Genomic DNA, 14,962 nt, shown 5'->3' on the forward strand with positions numbered 1-14,962 from the left:
ATAGTGTGCTGTCAGCAGTTGCCATGGTTTGAATTATTATTGTCCTCCCATCCTGCATGGTTTCCTCAAATATCTCCTATTTTGGGCAGAGGTTGGAAGACATATTCAGGAAAAGCAGCCATGTAAAAATACATATAGTCCTGCATACAATTTTTACTTGAGTAAAAGCACCACAGTATCACCAAACAAAGTGCTAAAACCTGCAATAGCTGATTTTTTTGGCCACATGGAGGCAGTGGAAACAAACTGTAAACACAACACGTCACAACATTTCATCTTGTAAAAGGAAACATTGCGGATTTTCATCCGTCTATACAACCTGGGTAGAATATGCAAATGATTAATGAATAAATGAATGAAATATGTAACAATGTTTCCCTCCCCTCCATGCTGCCTTCCCTGAGAGCTCAACACTTATAAAGTCCTCTACACATGGAGCAGAGGAGAGACTGGTGGGTGAAGATTATTACTCAAGAACAGTTCGTGCAAAAACACATAATATAGTACTCACTATCTGGATATTGACATTAACAGCACTGGCTGGTGTAGTTTGATTTGTTTACAAAGGCTAGCTTCAGTCAGCTAGTTCAAAATAGCTGTTGCTCAGTGTGTGTTAGATTCAAGCAGCTACACTGTCTGATGAAATGTGGAGAGGAAACTAAGAAATGCTGTATGGGGGAAATAGTAATTGATTAGACCAAAAGACAAAAAGACCAAATAAACAAAGGCTAAAATAAGACATGGAGTTCAATAAAATAAATGAGCTGAAATGAGCTTAAAGAGACAGTTTTGTTTTAAATATTTAACTAACAGTATTTTTTATTATTGTACTTTGTTAGATTTTTGACTTATCTGAACATATTTTATTATATTACATCAGTTTCTGAGCGCCATAGACATCTTCAAACTTGATTTGTCCGACCTACAGAGAAAAAAACCCATAAGTATTGAATGGAGTAGTGGAGTGAAAAGATAACATAACATGGAAATACTCAAATATAAGTGCCTAGAAATACTTTAACAAAACTATGTAGCCTAACTTCTAAAAGAAACAGTCCTCTTATAAATGAAAAGTTGAATTCACAAGCAATAAAACACAGCCTTGCTCAATTTAATACACTTAATCACTGCTTTAATGGAGGTTACGATGTAATTTTACTGACTTAATGACTCTTGTCACACATTTAGATTGAAGCTTGGTTTTCATGTAAGGAAAAGACACCTTGGTTTAGATTCTTATAGACACACAGGAATGCTAGTTTGTATATGAGAGCATCAGAGGGACAGAAATAAATTGTGTAGAGACTCATCATCATTTTTCCACTGTTGGTAAAACTTTTTTTTTTTCCTCCTGAATAATGATAATGCTGTCAGAGCAGTGTCTGCTGTAACCTCAGTCAACCTGAACAAAGACTTTCAGCATGTCTCTATTGGACAAAGGAAACTTTTTCTTTTTAAGTTTTAATTGTGGAGGCTACAAAGTCACAGGCAGCATGGGATGATAAGGTAAGCGGGATGAATAATGTTAATAAGTATTACAGTGCTGGTGCGGGCAAATTTGGGCTGTGTAAAGGAAGATAAGACTGAAAACAAAACAACAAACAACAAGCAAGCCAAAACAATGTCCTGTACTAATATCGGTGTCAGACAAGAGTAGGCCATATTATGCACTTCATAAAAAGGGTTATTTGTCTTTTAGAGTCTTGTGGCATTTCTTTCAAAATAACTTCCATCAGACAGAAGTGATTATTCTAAGACCTTTACTTGTATAATGTACACGAAGAATCAATCTCGTATCCAAAAAAATGTTCTTGGATTAAATACTGAATAAAACAACCTTAGGCTAAATTGTATCCAGTAATAGCAGGGGACTATTTTTTTTGCATATTTCTCCCAAATCAGAAGTTGATTCATCTGATTTGGCAGGCTGATTAACAGATTGTATCAAAAAGACTGTCAGATGGCTCGGAGTAGATTTATTAAGATGGTAAGCTACACACATGAGCCCTCGGGCCTATAGAAGTCATTATTTTAGCAAATGAATAATGCATGAATCAAAGCTTAAAAGTGGCATTTGGCCTTTGCAATTTCGTGTAGAGGTCCAATAAGTCTAAACTCTTTTAACACTTATAACACAGCACCAGCACAGTGATGTAAATCCATCTCCATTGGCTCATTTTGAAGTCCTCAACAGACGATTTAGATGGGGTCAGTGTCATTAAAAAAACAGAACTGATTTAACACCAATTTCAAAGTCAAAGACCAAAGTGAAACAAAGCAACAATTACACTTGGCTGAAGGCTTACTGAGATTTAATTAGACTAAATTATTCCTCTGTTGTGTTAATTTAGGCTCAATGAGACGATGCAGAAAGACCTTAAACTCAGGGATAGAAACCGTTTTCAAGTTCATTGAGTTCAGTAAATTGGACCTTCGGGAATTGTAATTAAAACAAATTGTTCTAAGTGTGCACTATGAATATGTTTATACTGAATCACGTGACATAAAATCATAAAATTGGATGCAGATTAACAAATGTCTCACCCTGCTGACTCAGATCAGGGTTGAATTTTCCTATTAATATTTATTGTGTTGTTGTCCAGTCTGAAGCCGCCTCAGGAAATGCTGCAAATTGCCCATGTGTTGTTAATTTCACACACATAAAGTAAATTACATGTTTTGCAAACTTAAAGGACCATTGCAGCTTAATCATAAGTCATCATCTCCTGGATCTGGATCCACTTTCAGACCTCCTGCGAGGTACTTTCCTCATGTCCATACTCACCTTTATCAAACTCTGCTTTGTGGTGTAACCTTTCAGACCTTTTTAAATGTTCCTTGGAATAAAGTTCACACAGGATCAGTGCTCTCTGTATACTGGTCCATGTCCAACAAGATTTCTGCCACCATGGCTTTAGTTGACATGCAGTAAGCGAGTTATTCTCGCAACCAGCTTGACTTTGATATGCATGAGGGTTATGGGAGGGGTTTTTGGGGATGGGTTTAAGGCTCAAAAATAAACCTAATTAGTCATTAATCAATTCCATTCCAGTCGCAGCATTATTCTGCTTCAGGTTTTGTCACTAACAGGCTTCAGGAGTCTCTTGTGGATGACAGCGGGGAGCAGTGCTGGAGATGCTGTAAGCTCACACAACCGCTAGAAGACAAACGCCGTGGTCCTCCCACCTTACCAAAGCTCCTGAGTGCGGCTCAGAGAACAGGAACTATTTTTATTTTTTTAATAAACCGGTGAATTGGACTTTGCCCTGCACTGGATCTTGAGTCTGCGTAGAAGCAGAGCGCGTAAGACAGAAGGACAGTCTTTTTTTCTTTCAGTCAAACCCGGGGTGGAAAAAAAAAACGCAGCAATGACAGAGCAGCAGTCGTGCGCAGCGGCAAAATAGACCAACTATTGTGGGGACGGAAGATTGATAACACAACTGGGCGAGCAGCGAGAGCGGCAGATGTAATTTCCAAACGTTGCAGCTGGTTTGGAGCCAGTGGTGTGCTGGATGGGTTATTATTCTGTTCTCCTTTTCATCATTCACTGCTTCCAGCGTTTCCAGATTACTTGGGGGATCTCGGACGGCTGTCTGTGAGGGAGTATTGCTGCAGAGACTTACGGGGAATGCCATGTGTCGCTGCGCGACATAGAAGCTCTTTGTGGGCTGTTTTGCACCGGGGACAGGTGGTGCCGTGTGTGTGTGCGTGCGTGTGTGTGTGAGTGTGAGCGTGTGTGTGTGTGTGTGTGTTTGTTGAAACTAGCAGGGGGGCACGCGCACACAACCCCCCTGAGACAGTTGTCTTGGGGATGTCAGGCCGGCGTACGGGATCAGTTTTTGCCAGAGACAGGTGCGACAGGGAGGAGTAGTTTTCAAAACCCTACACAGGATCTGGTAACGCACTAACGAGCCTCCTCTCTCCTCTGATCACTCTCGGATTTTTTTTTTTGTATCCAGCGGGACTCACAATCGACTCACACTGTCGTTGCCTCGGCGGCACCTTTTCCCCCGATAACCAGAGGTAAGTGACCCCGAGCTGTCCGGTGTGGAGGACTGTGCTGGGTGGGTGTTGGTGGTGCGCTCCGGGGGCACTTGGATATGTCGCGCCTTGATGCTTTGGATAAATTGTATCGCCTCTGGTGACACGGAGGAATTTATTTGTGGGGATTGGTTAAAACACTGAAGATCAATACACAATAAGTCGATCTGTAATCTTTGGCATCTCGGCTTTACAGTAGGTTTCATTGTACAATTCTCAATTTCATACTGCGTAGCTTGCAGCCACGCACAAAATAAGCAGCTTTCAGCTGTCTGGAGCCAGAACAGGCACTTCATCATCGATCTATTGATTGGATATTGACACGACTCAGATCGTGTGATTGCAACTGGGTGTCATATTAATTGACCAAGATCATTTGTGCAGTCACAGGACTGTCATGACACCCCAGTGTCACTCACCAGCCGCGGTCAGACAGGTTTTTTTCCCCTTCTTGGAACTGTTTAATTTGAGAAATCTGGGACTTTTTTTTCTGCCCCTTCTTTTAGACACTACAATTGATTTAAACCTCATTTTCAAATAGTGATGGGCAGAGATTGTGTCTTCACCATGGGATTGGTCAAAAATGTTCCCATCTCTTTGTGTCTTTCTTGCTTTGTGATGTTTTTATGCTGTGTGTGATTGTATGTTATCTGCTGGCTGCTGGTGTGTGTGTGCGTTCTTACAGTCCTACCCGCTGGGCCCCTGGTGTCCACTGCTCTCTCTCCTTCAGGCTCTGCCATCCCTCCCGCCCTTCTCTCTCTCTCTCTGCAGTAGCTGTTATCTTTACAGTACGTCGAGCTACTTGGCTGGATAGTGTCAGAATCTCATTTTTAGCTTTTTGTCTGAGTGGACCACTAACTCTCAATAGCTGGCTCCAAGTCTCCTAAAGTTTTGCCATTTGGGAGCTGCATGTTTTTTTGTTGTGGCCCCTGTTTCAAATTCAAATTGCCTTTCAGCTGCCTTTTGTCCAACGCCAAGGTTTGTGGACTGGAAAGAGAGACAGAGAAGTAAGTGAAGTCCCGAAGGGGTCAGAGCGTTCCTATAATGAGGCCTTGTGTGTATGTGAGTGGAGAGAGGAGAAACAAAAAGACTCATCTAAAGAAAGTAAGACAGTGCTCCTCGTCCAGTGAGAGAGTAGACAGCCAAGGGAATACCAGCACCTCCACTAACCTTTCTGTTGCTCTGACTGCGTCAATCAGCCTTGGAGGACAAGAGCCTCTTTAATTCTCCTCCTCTGGGCTGTCACCCAGTCCGACAGCCAGGGCTCAGGGGTGCTGCCGCAGGTTACACATATATCCTTCCTCCCTGCTGCTCAGATGCTACATCAGGAGGTGACGGTACTGCACCAGACTCCTCGCTTTTTTTTTTCTGTAACAGCAGTGCAAACAAGGGAGACACAGTAGGTGGTAAAGTTAAGATGAGACATGAAAGAAGAGATGATCATAAACTCAATAATGTTTAATCATCTGAGTGTTGCAGCTTCTTTGGCATGACAGAGGAAGAGTGGTGCTCCTTTTTCTCTCATCTGCTGACATCCTCTTGTAGGCCCATCATGCCACCGTTAATTACAAGAGAAGCGCTATCAGGCAGGATGAATTAATAGACAACAGAGGAAATACCTGTCTGATATGATCTCAGCTCTTATTGTATCGAATCTAGTTTCCATTTGCTCAGAAGTCAATGACAAAACACTTAGTAAGTGTTAGGAATTTAAGGTTAGCGGCTTTTTGCTGATGATTTAAGTCGTCTTTAGAACATTTTGGGAGAAAATCTCCCAGAAAATATATGTATTATGTTCCCCAAGAGCAGCAAAGCTTTGTGAACAGCACAAGAGATCCGAAATGATCAAGAGACCGACTTTAAAATATGGGAAACATACTGTTCATTTTACTGTACCCACTACAGAAATATCAGCCATTTGAGAAGAGTTACTTTTGTTTTGATTATATTAAATGATTTTATAATAAGCTTCCTCAAAAGACTTTAATTTCTTTTTTGCAGGCAGGGGAGAGGGGATAGATATTTTCTCAGTCAGTATATAAATAACCAGACTGTAGGAAGCATTACTCCTGCCAAAAGAAATGACTCAGTAGGGGGCAAGATTGCACAGACAAGTAAGGCAAACATACGGGAAAGCAATCGAAGGAACAGAGTACCTGATGTTAGAGCTAAAATCCTGAACACTAAAAGTGATTAGTGGAGAAACCCCTACAGGAAAAAAAAAAGCAGTAGTTCCAAGTAAAAGCCTAATATAGGAGCAGAATTTTGTGTCAATGGAGAACTTAGATAACAAGGCTAAATGTGGACCCAGGAAAGCGGGCAGGGGGTTTGTACCGTTCCAAGGTCTCAGCGGTGATGCCAGTTTTTGGCGATGTTTTCTCCGTCCCCGATGCTTCTCCTCACAGCTTAACAAACTGCTCACTGGAGCATGGCTAATCCTTGCCTAGCAGTGCCTAGTGATTTATTAAAAAGTTAGTTTATTTGGGGAGATCTGCATCATCCTACCATACACACATGCCCTTGACAGATCCCCGCTGTCTTTACGGAGGAGTCTGCATTGCCAATTAGTTTGAGGAATTGTTTGTGTGTGTGTGTCATTAAGAAGAGAGAGAGAGAGAAAGTTTGCCCACGTCTGTCAGAGAGAAACATAAGGGATGTTGTTCATCACATTGTGTCTGTTTGCCTTCCTGTCTTGTATGGAGTTTGTGTGTGTGTGTGTGCATGTGTGTGAGTCAGTCTGTCTGTGCTCTATACAAGTGTGATTCAGCACTGTCCAGCATCGGTTGAATGGGTGCCCTGTTTGTGCCTCGTTTCTGACGCCAACAGCCGTCTCTGCACCCCTTGCCTCGGAGCAAGTGTTGCGCCCTATGTGCTAAAATAACAGGTGTCTTTACACAGTCGCTTAATTCCCCACCCTCCCCCTGCTGCACCCTGCTGGGGGGGTTTAAGTCACCTGTGGGCCCGTGGTAACTCCAACGCAGACATAAAAAAATCATGGATTAGTCACACAAAGCTGCATTTGTCAGACAAGTTCACACCAATGTGAGGATATACAGAGTTTTCTTTTTTATAGTCACACAGTCAGATTGCAAAACACACAGTATAAAGAAACCTGGATTTAATATTAAATTCAAGGTGGAGTGGGGTCAGCAACTGTGGTTTCTTTTATTAGACAAAAAAAAACAGCATTATGATCTATGTTTTGCCCTTTTCACTCCCCTGTACCTTCACTTCACGCAACACTGATTTAGCACATAAGTCATTTTGTGAGTATGAGAGCTTCTCAGCCTGAGAGAATAATTGTCCTTGCATTAGTAACTGAAGGTGTGATGAGGCAGGGGGTGTCTAATGAAAAACACAATTGAGTTGCATTATGGGAAATGTAGGATCTGGTCTTTTTGGATATCACCAAGTGGCAACCAATGTGGAAGTGCTAATGACTGCAATTCCTCGAGCGGCCGCTTGAGACAGGCTGCAGAAGTGAGTCGATCTCCATAAGCACCTGTATTAAAATGTCCAACTCTACAGCAGACATAAACATGTTTACAGCCTGATTCAGACAATGGTTTTGGTCTTTATAGCTAGTTCCCCCATTCAAGACAAATATAAGGGGGGTGAATTTTTTTTAACTCACCCGTTAAGATGATATTAAGGCTGGAAGTTGCGCATAATTAACAGCGTAGCTGCTTGATTGACAGGTAGGTGCAGTTACAGATGTCTTATTCGAGCACCCAGGTGTGATTTGGCCCGCTGATGATGTACACCTTTGCCGGTATTTAGATTAGCCGGGAAGTGGAAGAAGCAGTACAGCCAACATGGTGGCGGCCAGCATTTCATATTTTCACTTCGGAAACCTACACGTGACGTCACTCAGGCTCTATCCATTCTTTATACTATCACTGGAGATTACCAGGAACTAAAGGTCAAGATGCTTTGGATCGTAATCTTTCTCTTGCCAGTCCTCCAACTTTATGAAAATGCAACTCTAAATTGCAGGAAAAAACTGCTCTTTAATCTTTCACAATTAGTGTTTTTTTATGCACAGCTTTACACAAGACATAAGTAAAAGGATTAGTTTAAACCCATACTTTCTCATCTAATGTATCTAGTGGCAGAATATCCAGCCCTGATTAAAAGTCTTTCCCCCTTCTTGTCAATACAATGGAGATGAATAGAATTTCATTTGTCATACTCATAGCCATAAAAAGAATTACTTTCAATTCAAAAGTAGCACGGCTTTTATGAAACAGTGCCCCTCTTCATTATCAACACGCTGTTAGTATTCATCAGGACTATTGTCTTTTTGGAAAGTATTTCCAATGAAAACCCTGCATACCTCTAGAGAAGTGAAATATGATTTCTTGCAATTTGCATCAACAGGTGTGAACATGTCATGTTTGGGTGAAGTTTTTCCTTTGGCAAAAATGAGTCATAAAGTGAATCATTTGTTTTTAAGAACATTTCAATATTGCACCAGAAATATGTGCATGAACACCTGTTTTTCCTTTCGTCTCTCCAGAGCTTGTCCAGTCCGTCTTGTATTTCTTTGGGCTTAGGCCACACTCAGTCAGATGCATTAGAAGTGTCCTCTGTGGGGGCAGAGCTGTCGCCATTTACATCAATCTAGTCTGTGACTGACAGGTCGGTCGGAAATACTATTGAGCTGCCGAGTCTGGGGGCTCGTGTTAGACCTGGCACCTGGGCCTCCTTCTCTTTTTTTCTGTCATTCTTTCTCTTCAGTATTCCCCCCTGCTTGTTTTCCTTCGCACATTCTGCCTCCATACCGCTGCTCCCCCTCATTACCTCTCTTCTCCTGTTTCCCCTGCCTCCTCTCCTTCACTTTTCCGCCCTCCTCCCTCTCTGCGTCTCCCCTGGACCTTGATGTCAAGGCCTCTCAGGCAGTGTGGTCTCTGTCTGCAGGCTGTCAGGGCAGGGACACTGCCCACTGGGACCCTGAATGGGACAAATTGACCGTAACAATGTTCCCACTTAGCATGTGGAGCTCGGAGAAAGAGAAGGTGAAAAGGAGGGCCTGATGATTGAGGGGCAGGCTTGCTGCACTGGGGGGCAGAGAGGAAGAGAGAGAGGAGGGGGTTGGGTGGGAGGGGCAGGACAGCTCTTTGAAATGTATGAATTTAAGACTCGTATTAAATCATGCACCTCGCCTTTTTTAATCCGCTCTTTACATCGTCTTTCTCTCTTGTTCTCACACACACACACACACACACACACACACACACACACACACGCACTGCTTTTCTTGTTGTTATTTGCCCAAGGCTAGTGCTTCGGGTTTCCATGGCAGCAGGATAAACACGTTTGCAAGGGAGGCTGCAAGACCTCACACACACACAACACACACCTCATTCTCATAGCCCAGATGCCCTCCGGGTGGGGGGTCGGGGGGTTTGGGGGTTCGTCAAGCCTGGCAGTTTGATCTGCACTAAGGTGGTACCGCTGCCTCACAAAGGGTCAAGGATCATCCAGCCCCCCATTAAAATGCAATAAGGGCTATAGCCCAACGGGACCACCTCGGCCATTTAATCACACACCGCTACTCCCTCATCATCTGCTCTCTCCCTTTTATGTTTTAATCACTTGTTTTTCCAGACCTGTCTTCCTTTCACTCTCATCTCTCCGTCGGCTTCATGGCTTTTTATGCATCCAGTGCAACGCCAAGGCAGCCAGAATAGATGAGAGAGTTCAAAGAAAGAAGCCCCGATATAGTCAATAATAAGCGCTCTTTCATTTTTTTTTTTTTTTTTTTTTTTTTTTTTTTTTTTAAACCTCTCTCTTGGTGCTCTCATCAGCAGCCATGGGCTAGTCTCTCTCCTCAGAGTTTGTAATGTCTATGATTTCAGTATTTTTGTCTATGCCCTTTAACTGTGACAGAGAGTCTTGGAGAAGGAGTGATATCATGTTGTGTAAGCCTGAGGTGGCGCAGTACGACAGGAACAAAGAATGCAGCTGCTATCACCAAAGGCCAAGTGGCTGTTGAATAAAGATGCTTCCCGTTGGTAAAACTGGCATTCCATGTAGGCTTATTGTACAACCATAGGGGATACGTGTGTGTGTGTCTTCCCTTTATTTGAATAAGGTAGAAACACTGGGTATTCTTCCATTCTCTGCAGTGGAAAGAGACATTTCCATGAGTATAAACTCCATCCTGCTGGCAGTGGACCATGAGTGATAGTGCAGGAGACAGGATGAAAAAAAAAACAACAAAAAAAACAGACAGACATGACTGAGACGGACACCAACTTTTACTTCCTGGACACAAAAACAGTGTGTGTGAGCAGAATATTTTTCACAGCCCGTTTGCTTGTCATTAAGCAACGTTCACATAGCTTTCCCTCCCTCTCTCACTTTTTTTTTTTATGAAGTCTCACTGTCAGCAGAGCCCCAGTTTGTTAACAAGAGAAAAGACTAATGAGGGGTCAGGAAGTGAGAGGACAGGCCGGTCTCATATACCACCCGGAATACATGAATACACACTGGCACATTGAGGAGCGCACTTGCATATTCCCAGACATACACACAAACACACTCTCACAGCTAAGTAACAAGCCCCAAGACTCGAGCAGCATATTCAGCGCCAGCAGCCATACTGCAATTATATTATTCTTCTTCTCTGACATCATATAAATAGCAACACTTATTTCTATTACAGCATCCACAGACACACCTCGGTTTTATTTCCCATTCCAGGTTGCTATGATCACTAAGCAGATAACTCATAAGGCAGAGTTTAACTACTGTATGGTGGGAGATGCTGGTCACACACATCCTGAATCATTTCCCGCATCAACACAGCGTGAATCTGTAGAAACCATGCCCTGTGGGCCAGACTGGTATTATCCTGCTGCTATTTTATAGCTGATTCATTTCTTAGGGGAACTTCCAGTCCAAATGGCTCTATCCTGTAGTTTTATGGTCGCAGAGAAGCTGCAAAAATAAAATGAGAATGTTCTCATTGCTGTTGTCTGTTACTGCTGTTGACAGCATTGTTTACTAGTGTGGCTGCAGCTGTAGCTGTTCTCTCTGTGGCCCCTGCTTGTCTCGCTGGTGTTCTGGTTTTAAGTTTGTGACTGTACTCTTTTTTTTAAAATAAAATAAAATAAATGGAAATGTCTGCTCATTTTGCTGCCAAGCTACCACTTGTTTTGTGCTTTGAGGTAATTAACAGCTTAATGCGTTCAGTGACCTGCGGGACTCAGTCATGCTGAAAAAAAGAAAAAGAAAACTCTGGCTTGCTGGCACTGGGCGCGGGGGTAGTTGGCAAAGTGGATGGCACGGAGCAGAGACTGTGACCCGCTGTCTCTCTTCGCCCGCTGATGGTGAAGTGAAGAGAGAACGGAGAGCGGGGGTGAGGCAAGAAGGGGCAGCGGTTGATGGGTGAAGCTGAACTGTAAGGGTAATGGGGGGAAAAGTAGAGAGCCATCTAGCAGAGAGAAGGGAAGAGGGAGCGGAAAATGGTGAAAGAGTCTTGAGAAGATGCTTGTTCAGCCTCTGTTGCTGTTGGAAAGTGGGTCCTTGAACGTACTCGCCTAAATTAACGGCTCAGAAGCACCAATTAATGTACAGCCTCGCTGTGGGTTTCTGCTGTGCTGAATCAAAGAGGTCTTGCTGTGCGGTGCGTCTGCTCATCTCCTCAGCATGTGTGCATGCACTCACATACACACTCACAAGGGGACTTTAGCCAAGAAAACTGGAGCCAATGTGTGAGAGATGAGATGAAAGTGTCGCATGGCGCTAAAAAGCTGAATGTCAAGGTTAAAGAACAAAAGAATGGTGATTTGGACTTTGTTAATGAGTGGTGACGGGATGAAGGGAAGGTGACGTTTGATGTGGTTATGACGGGATGAGAAGGTGAAGACATGAAATAAGGAGTGGAGGAGGACGAGGAGGAGGATGAGGACAGAGTGTGTTCTCAGAGGGCGGGAATCACATAACCAGACTCAGGACCCATCTGGAGGCAACAGGTCTTGTGACAGCAGGCGGTTTTCTGATCCAAATATCCCAGCCGTCGGTGACAGCTAGTAAGAGAGGCAAGGTCTCCCCTTGTCTAAGACCCCCGGAGACCCAGCCGGTCCACCAGCAATCTGTCCCCTGATATAAACCACTTCAACATGACAGTTAGACATCTTCTTCATGATGGGTTATACTATAATAGTTCCAAATTTAAAATGGATGGTTGATTACACGGTATTAGTGCTGCTGTCAGAGATGAGTGGATTCTGTGAGGACGGTCTGTATACTGAGGAGTTATGTGGAAATGATAGAGAGGCTTTAAGCTTATTCACAGCAAATCTGTTAATGCAGTACATTATGTTCCTGGTCTGAATTCATTACCATCAAATTTCACTTCATACAAGGAGCGGCAACGACAGCAGCCACAAACCAATAAGCCACAAAAGGAAAAAATAATTGATATCCTACACGCATAACAGCTACTTCTAAAGCCTGTGAGATGTTACAATAGAGCGGTTGATTGGCAAGTCCTCTGTGCCGGATTTTCTGTGGTTGCTGTGCATTCAGAATACCATAGCTAGCGTGCTCACAGTAGCTAGTGGGTCATTCGTATTTGCATGTAAATGTTTTTCACCCCTTGGCTTGACTGGTGGGGCAATCAGAATGGCTCTCTGTCTGCATCACTAAGTGGGAGGCTGCAATGACTGACTGTGACATTCAAAGCTCAGACCAGGCTTCACCCTTTGCTTTCATTTGCTTGTTCGCTCACATGTTCGTTTCTGTGGGAAGGAGAAAGCAAGAGACAGGAGAAAGGTGTTTGTGTGTGTGTGTGTGTGTGTGTGTGTGTGTGTGTTGGTGTGATATCCAGTCAGTGGATCCTTTGGCGTACATTCACAGCAGCTTGATTTGTTCTAAACATGAGAATTATCCCACATCCTCCTGCCTCATCATCAGCTTGGCTACCTCCATCATCCCGTGGCGCCACTGAGATGGACACTTTCAAGGCTGCTCGGACCAGTGTGTGCCACACACATACACGGGCACACAGACACATATACACACCTCCCACATGGCGATGATGGATACGTGTGCAAAGGCATTTCTGTGCAACGGAGGAGTGTTTGTGCTTGACTCATGTAGCACATCGCAGGGTTTGGCACTCTGTCAGACATTTATCATCCTCTGTCATCAAATGAAACATGGTCCTTTAGGTCTCCGAGCTTGACTAGGCTTGGTTTCCTTTTGGTTGTTGAGTGAGGCAGGCAGAGGGGACGCTGGAGGGACAAGGAAACTTAGGAGGGAATGAATGTTTGAGTGAATCAGTTCAGCGAGGAATTCGTGAGTGAGTGAATGAGGACATAAATAATCAAGATATTCGCTTCCCCTGCTGATGCAATGTGTATTTATGCCGTGAAAATGTCCGTTTAACTGGCATTATTTTAAACATGTCAGTTAAAGCAACCAAAATGCTCCTCTGTTGAATAACCCTGCTCCATTTTCTTGTTCATATTCGCTGTACTCTACACTGGTGTAGGTGCGTCTTGCGTCTCTGCCAATGTGGGAAGTTCTGTGTGTATAGACAGCCTAAATAAACACAAAAACTATTTAAAAAATCTCCCTTTCTCAGTTTATGGTGTGCGTTTGATGTGACAACACTTCAAACATTTCTCTAAATCCTCCTCCTTGACATTTGAGCGCTCAGTTGCTTTATCCCAATTATAGGATGTTTCTGTATGGTTTGTCCGTTGCATGGTAAATGGAAACATCGTGCTTGTTGCTGTTATTATGTGTTCTTTGCAGTATTTGTGTATTACCTGATCTTCTAAATACAGTCTGAGGAGCTGTGGCACCTTGTGGGCTTAATGCGTCTGCGTGTTGGCCTTTTAATCATGCCAAAATGTTAAAGAATTGGTTCTAGTTTGCTTTTTTCGGGCGCGCACAGTATATTGATTTGGACTCCTCATTAGTAACCCTTCTGTGAAGTCTTGTGGAAGCTGCTCTTTTTTGACATTGTCCTTAGCTGGCGACATCATGACCGCGACTGCCTCGACATCCTGTTGTGCGCATCAACACGCAGCTCACTTGTTACCTGCTGTGGCTGCTCTAACCTTTTCAACAATTATCTGCTTGCTTCTTATAAATAGCCTTCCTTGTTCTGTCTGTTTCGTTTCAAACACCAGCCACGCTCTCCCCTGGCTCTCTGCTGCAGCAGCAGCAGCAGCAGCAGCAGCAGCAGTACAGGGAAACTCGATCCCAGAGTGTAAACTGAAGTAATAAACAAGACAGAAAATGCCTGAGAGCCAACTCTTGCAGCAGGCCTGAGATATGTCATGTACCGTGAAACATTAAAGATGCTGAGAAAAGCATTGACTGAGTTTTTCCACTTGCATGCATGTCGGAGAGGCTTTATTGTTGCTGTAATAGCAAGAATGAACCAAAATAACCTGAAATATCACAGAAACATGCAACTGATGACTTTCAGTTCTGCTTCATGTCTCATGATGGAGCAGATTTTTTCACCTAGTTTTCTTACGTTACTGATCACCCTTAGTGAGCGTGTTTTTAATTGCCCTGAGGGGGCGAGTTAAGTGGTTAGTTATTTCTTTAGTTATCATCTGTCTGCCGGACAGCACCGCTCCTCTCTGGTGGGCAGAATTTATTAGTAGTATTTTTTCTCGCTGTCTTTAATATTCCACTTTCTCTGTTTCTTTTTTTTTTTTTTTGGCTCAGCCTGCTTCACCTGGCATAGAGATCCTCTCCGCTGTCATCAGCGCCATTAACAGCCACAACAAAGTAGCTTTGAAGCTCTGCAGGGCGAAGGGCTGTAATAGGAGGACAGCTCTGGGCTCATGCTATAATGGAGGGAAAAAGCTCAGGGGCTGTTTGCTCCTTAGTTCAGATTTCTGTCCCCCGTCATAAGATAAGGCTCTAAAGATATCTAAACCAATTA

At 43.4% G+C, this 14,962-nt stretch overlaps 1 protein-coding gene across 2 annotated transcripts in view; it reads left to right on the forward strand.

The window, feature by feature from the left end:
• Positions 1 to 3,050: 3,050 nt before the first annotated feature.
• Positions 3,051 to 14,962, forward strand: part of sema6bb (sema domain, transmembrane domain (TM), and cytoplasmic domain, (semaphorin) 6Bb) — a 114,872-nt gene continuing 102,960 nt past the window's right edge. The window contains exons 1-2 of one of the 2 annotated variants that reach the window (XM_027290236.1): positions 3,051 to 3,852; positions 3,960 to 4,023. The gene's annotated coding sequence lies outside the window, so the exon portion shown is untranslated. Of the gene's footprint in view, positions 4,024 to 14,962 lie in introns of both variants that reach the window. The other variant, XM_010730261.3, reaches the window with a different exon arrangement.

Source organism: Larimichthys crocea, chromosome XVII, assembly GCF_000972845.2.
Source record: "Larimichthys crocea isolate SSNF chromosome XVII, L_crocea_2.0, whole genome shotgun sequence".
Taxonomy (NCBI): domain Eukaryota; kingdom Metazoa; phylum Chordata; class Actinopteri; family Sciaenidae; genus Larimichthys; species Larimichthys crocea.